Source organism: Camelus dromedarius, chromosome 17 (assembly GCF_036321535.1).
Source record: "Camelus dromedarius isolate mCamDro1 chromosome 17, mCamDro1.pat, whole genome shotgun sequence".
Lineage (NCBI taxonomy): Eukaryota > Metazoa > Chordata > Mammalia > Artiodactyla > Camelidae > Camelus > Camelus dromedarius.
This window is the reverse complement of record NC_087452.1, coordinates 33,506,269-33,512,527: the sequence shown is the minus strand read 5'-3', so window position 1 is coordinate 33,512,527 and position 6,259 is coordinate 33,506,269.

The following is a 6,259-nucleotide window of genomic DNA, read 5'->3' as shown; positions in this document are numbered from 1 at the left end:
AGCTTTCATTAAAATAGAGATGTATTTTTAAAAATTGTGGTTTTAACCATTTTAAAATGTACAATTCAGTGGCATTAAGTACATTCACAATGTTGTGTAACCATCACCACTATTTAATTCCAGAACTTTTTCTTTACCCCAGAGAGAAACTCTGTACCCATTGAAGAGTAACTCTCTAATCTTTGATCCCCTGTTTCCTGGGAGATTCTATTATAGTTTCTGCCGCTATAACTTTTCCTATTCTAGATACCTAATATAGGTGGAATCACAAAATATTGTCCTTTGGTATCTATCTGGTTTTTTTTTTCCACTTAGTATACCTTTTCAACATTCATCTACGTTGTAGCATGTATCAGAATTTTGGTTCTTTTTTATATAGTGGTAAAATATACATAAGATGAAATTTACCATTTGAACATTAAAAAATGTACAGTTCAGTAGCATTAAAGATATTCACATTATTGTGCAACCATCACCACCATTCATCTCCAGAACTTCGTCTCTTCAAACTGAAACTCTCAACCCATTAAACAATACGTCCTGTTTTCTCCTTACCCACCCTTTGCAACAACCAAACTTTCTGTCTCTATGAATTTGACTACTCTAGGTATCTCATATAAGTGAAATCACACACTATTTGTCCTTTTGTGCCTGGATTATTTTACTTACCTTAATGTCTTCAATCTATGTTGCAGTATATTTCTGAAATTTTTTAAAGGCTGAATAATACTCCATTGTATTATAGACCACATTTTGTTTATACATGCATCTGTTGATGGACTCTTGGGTTCCTTCCACCTTTTGACTATTGTGAATAATGCTGATATGAACATCGGTGTATAAATATCTGTTAGAGTCACTGATTTCAATTCTTTTACATACGTATCTAGGAGTGGAATTGCTGGACCATATGATATTTTTATGTTAAGCTTTTTAAGAAACCACCAAACTGTTTTCCACAGTGGCTGCACCATTTTACATTCCCACCAAAAATACACAGGGTTCCAATTTTTTCACATCCTTGCCACATTTCTTGTTTTCCATCTTTTCGATAACTGCCATCCTAGTCGGTATGAAGTGGTATCTCATTGTAATTTGTTTGCATTTCTCTAATGACTAATGATGTTGAACACTTTTCATGTGCTCATTGGCCAGTTGAACAGTTTCTCTGGAGAAACGTCTATCAAAGTTCTTTAATTAGTTTTGAATTATGTTGTTTTCTTGTTGTTGAGTTGTAGGAATTCTTTATATATTCCAGATATTAAACCCTTATCAGATATATGATTTGCAAATAGTTTCTTCCATCCTGTGGGCTGTCTTTTCACTCTTTTGATAGTCCTTTTGATCCAGAAAAAATTTTAATTTTGATCAAATCCGATTTGCCCATTTTTTCTTGTTATCTGTGCTTTTGTTTTCATATCCAAGAAATCATTTTCAAATCCAAGGTCATGAAGAGGTTCTCCTGTCTTCTTTTAAGAGTTTTATAGTTTTAGCTTATAAGTTTAGGTCTTTGATCCACTGAGTTAGTTTTTGTATATGGCATAAGGTAAGGGTCTGACTTCATTCTTTTGCTTATAGTTATTCAGTTGAAAAGACTCTTTCCCTGTTGAATTGTTTTGTCATACTTGTCAAAAATCAACTGACTATATAGATGAGGATTTATTTCTTTTTAGAGACTTTGTCTCTATGATTTTGACTACTCTAAGTCCCTCAAGTTGAATCATACAGTATTTGTCTTTTTTGACTGGCTTATTTCACTTAGTATAATGCCTTCAAGTTTCATCAATGTTTTAGCATACTGCAGAATTTCCTTCCTTTTTAAGGTCAAGTAATATTCCATAGTATGTATGTACTACATTTTGCTTATCCATTTCATACAAATAAAAAAATTTATTTATTTATTCATTCAGGCTGAGTAATATCCCATGGTACCGTACTTGGTTTGTTTCCATGTTTTAGCTATTGTGAATAACAGTGCTATGAACTATGAGTAGTGCTATGAATAGTAGTGTGGACATTGATGTACAAATACCTCTTTGAGATCCTGCTTCCAATTCTTCTGGGCATATACCCAGAGTGGAATTGCTGGGTCATATGGTAATTTTTATTTTTTGAGGAAATACTGTACCATACTCTTTTCCACAGTGGCTGCACTATTTTACATTCCCACCAACAGTGCACAAGAGTTTCAATTTTTCTGAATCCTCGCTGACATTTGTTTTGTTTTGTTTTGTTTTGATAGTAGTCATCCTAATGGGTATGAGGTGGTATCTCATTGTAGTTTTGATTTGCATTTCCCTAATGATTAGTGATACTGAGCATCTTTTTATGTGCTTATTGTCCATTTGTAAGTCTTCTTGGGAGAAAAGTCTATTCAAATCCCTTTCTATTTTTGGATTGGGTTATTTGGTTTTTTGTTGATGAGTTTTATATCCTGGATATTACCCCTTATCAGATACATGATTTGCAAATATTTTCTCCCGTTCTGTGGGTTGTCTTTTCACGATGTGGATACTATCTTTTTGGTGTTGGTTCTTTTTCAAATATTTGGTAGAATCACCAGTGAAGCGATCTGATCCTGGGCTTTTCTTTCTTGGGAGTTTTTTGAATATTGATTCCATCCCCTTACTAGTTACACACCTATTTAGATTTTGTATTTCTTCTTGAGGCAGTTTTGTTAATTTATGGGTTTCTAGAAATTTGTCTATTTCAATTGGGTTATCCAATTTGATGGTGTAAAATTGCTCATAATATTCTTATAATCCTTTTTATTTCTGTAAAATTGGTAGAAATGTTCCCACTTTCATTTCTGATTTTGATAATTTGAGTCTTCTTTTTTTCTTAGTCAATTTATCTAAAAGTTAGTCAATTTTGTTGATATTTTCAAAGAATCAGCTTTTTTTTTTAAATTGAAGTACAGCCAATTACAATCTATCAATTTCTGGTCTATAGCACAATGTCCCAGTCATGAATATACATACATATAAAGAATCAGCTTTTGATTTTGTTGACTTTCTGTATTTTTTGTTTACGATTCTGACACCAATTTTAATGGGTGTATTTATTACACACCACCAAGCAATTCTCCAATACCAGCTGGGTGTCCTACAATTCAGCTGAATTCTGACACTATCTACCTGGAGATAGCATCAGATTCCATAGGTTAAGGGATCAGTCCTATAAGACTGCCCTCCTCCCCACCATTTCAGATGCCAATTGCAAGTCCAGGTTGTCACCTGTGCTTCTGGCTGTCTATAGACTGGGGGTTCCCACAACCTTCTCTTTGGGTTTATTTCATTTGCTAGAACATCTTACAGAACTCAGGAAAATATTTCACTTACTAGATTACTGGTTTATTATAAAAGGATATAACTTAGGAACAACCAGATAGAAGAGATGCATAGGGCAAGGTATGTAAGAAGGGGCACGGAGCTTGCGTGCTGTCTCTGGACATGCCAGTTTCCCTGAATCTCCATGTGTTCACCAGCCTGGAAGCTCTCTGAACCCCATCCTCTTGGGTTCTTCTAGAAGGCTTCACTACATAGGCACAGTTGATTAAATAATTGGCCATTGATGATTGAACTCAATCTCCAGTCTCTCTGTTCTCCCAGAATGGAAGGAGACTTTCAGTGGGACTGAAAATTCCAATCCTCTAATCACAGGTTGACTCCACAGTCAACCAGCCCCCATCCTTAGATGCTTTCCAAAAGTCATCTCATTAACATAACAAAAGACAAGGGTTTTAGGAGCTCTGTGCCAGAACGAAGGCCAAATATATATTTCTTAATATAAATCACAATATGACATTTTTCTATCTCTATTTTATTTATATTTATTCTTATCTTTCTTATAGCCTTCCTTCTGCTAGCTTTTGCTTTAGTTTGCTTTTTTTTCCCCAGTTCCTTAAGGTATACAGTGGGGTTATTGATTTTAGAGCTTTCTTCTTTTTTAACATAGGTGTTTATAGCTATAAATTTTCATCAGTACGCTTTTGCTGTATCCCATAAGTTTTAATATATTGTGTTTCATTTTCAGTCATCTCAAGGTATTTTCTAATGTCCCTTGTGATTTCTTCTTTGACCCATTGATTGTTTAAGGGAGTGCTATTTGAGTCATGAGAAGATGGCAAAATAGAAAGCTCCAGGAATCTGCTCCTCCAAAACTAGCTGAAACCGTCTGAAGCAACTATTTTGGGAATTTGGAGTATGGTACAACACTTTCAGCATCCAGGGGAGAGCTTGATGAAGAGGCTGGTAAGTTTCAGTCTCACTGAATTTTTACTTTTCTCATAAACCACTACTGCTCCCAATCCCCATGTCAGAGCCATATGAATAGTTTCTATATGCTCCCTCACACCTCACACACATAGTTTTCCCTAATGAGGGACATCATGGTTGCTCCTAATTTTTTAGCAATTATGAATAAAGTTATAGACATCCATGTGCAGATCTTTGTGTGGACATAAGTTTTAAACTCATTTGGGTTAATATATAGGAGCACAATTACTCAGCTCTGATAAAACTATGTTCAGCTTTGTAAGAAACTGACATAGTATACAATTTCACCATCCTACCAGCAATGAATCAGAGTTGCTGTTGTTGCACATCTTTGCTAGCATTTGGTGTTGCTAAGTGTTTTGGATTTTAGCCATTCTAATAGTTGTATAGTACTAACGTCATTGTTATTTTAATTTGCAATTCTCTGATGACAAATGGGGATGAACGTCTTTTCAGATGCTTATTTGCCATCTCTATATCTTCTTTAGGGAGGTGTGTGTTCAGACCTTTTGTCCATTTTTTAAATTTGGTGGTTTTCTTATTAAGTTGCAAGAATTTTTTGTATAGTTTGGATACCAGCCCTTTATCAAATGTTTTTGCAAAGATTTTTCTCCCAATCTGTGGCTTGTCTTTTCATTCTCTTAAAAGTCTTTCAAGAGCAGAAGTTTTAAATTTTAATGAACTCCAAATTATATATTTTTCTTTCATGGAGCATGCTTTCAACATTGTCTCATCATCAAACACAAGGTCACCTAGATTTTCTCCTATGTTATCTTCTAGGAATTTTACAGTTTCGTGTTTCACATTTTGCTCCATGATCCATTCTGAGTTAATTACTTTTGTGAAGGCTTAAGAACCGTGCCTAGATTTATTTATTGCTTGTCCAGTTGTTCCAGCACCATCTGTTGAAGACTACCCTTTCTCCATTAAATTGCCTTTGCTCCTTTGTCAAAGATCAGTTGACTCTATTTGTGTGGGTCTACTTCTGGGCTGTTATTCTGTTCCATTGATCTGTGTGTCTATTCTTTTGCCAATACCATACTGTCTTGATTATTATAGTTTTCTAGTAAATCTTGAAGTTTGGTAGTGTCAATCTTCTGACTGTTCTTCCAATATTGTGTTAGTTATTGGTCTTTTGCTTTTCCTTATAAACTTTCAAATCAACAAACTTTTCAACATCAACAAAATAACTTGCTGGGATTTTTACTGGGATTTTGTTGAATCTACAGATCAAGTTGGGAAGAACTGCTGTCTTGACAATATTGTGTCTTCCTACCATGTACGTGGAATATCTCTCCATTTAGATCTTTGATTTCTTTCATCAGAGTTGTATAGTTTTCCTCACAGAGATCTTGGTACATATTTCATTAGATTTATACTTAAATATTTGTTTTCTTTTTTTTTCTTCTTTTTGGTGCTAATATAAATGGTATTGTATTTTTAATTTTAATTATTTTTGCTGATCTATAAGAAAGCAATTGCCTTTTGTGACTCTGGTGAATCTTTCAGTTATTATACTTTCCAGTTCTACAATCTGTAATATTTTCAGTCAATTTTTTTTCTGTGAAAGGTCCATACTTTATAATTTTTTGCTGTAATTTGTTTGTAATTTTTTGTTGAGAACTGGATATTCTAAGTATTATGTTGTGGTAACTCTGGGAATTAGTTCTCCCACTCCTCAGGGATTGCTAAATTTTGCTTTTTGAGGGCTAAAGCTGCCAATTTGTGACTTTTCCAAACTATTTTTGTCAAGTGTGTGTTCCTTGTGTACGGTCACTTAAGTTTCTGTTCCATTATCTCTGCAGACAGCTAATGACCTGACAAAGACTTTATATAAAAAAAAAGTTTAAAAAAATTTTAAAAGTCACTGGGCTCTGCACTCGACCTTTAAATTTTCTGATCGATGCTGCCACCAGGCAAGCCATTGCAGCCCAGAGGGCTGAAACCAAGATAAGCATTTCAGATTACCACCAGACCCACCA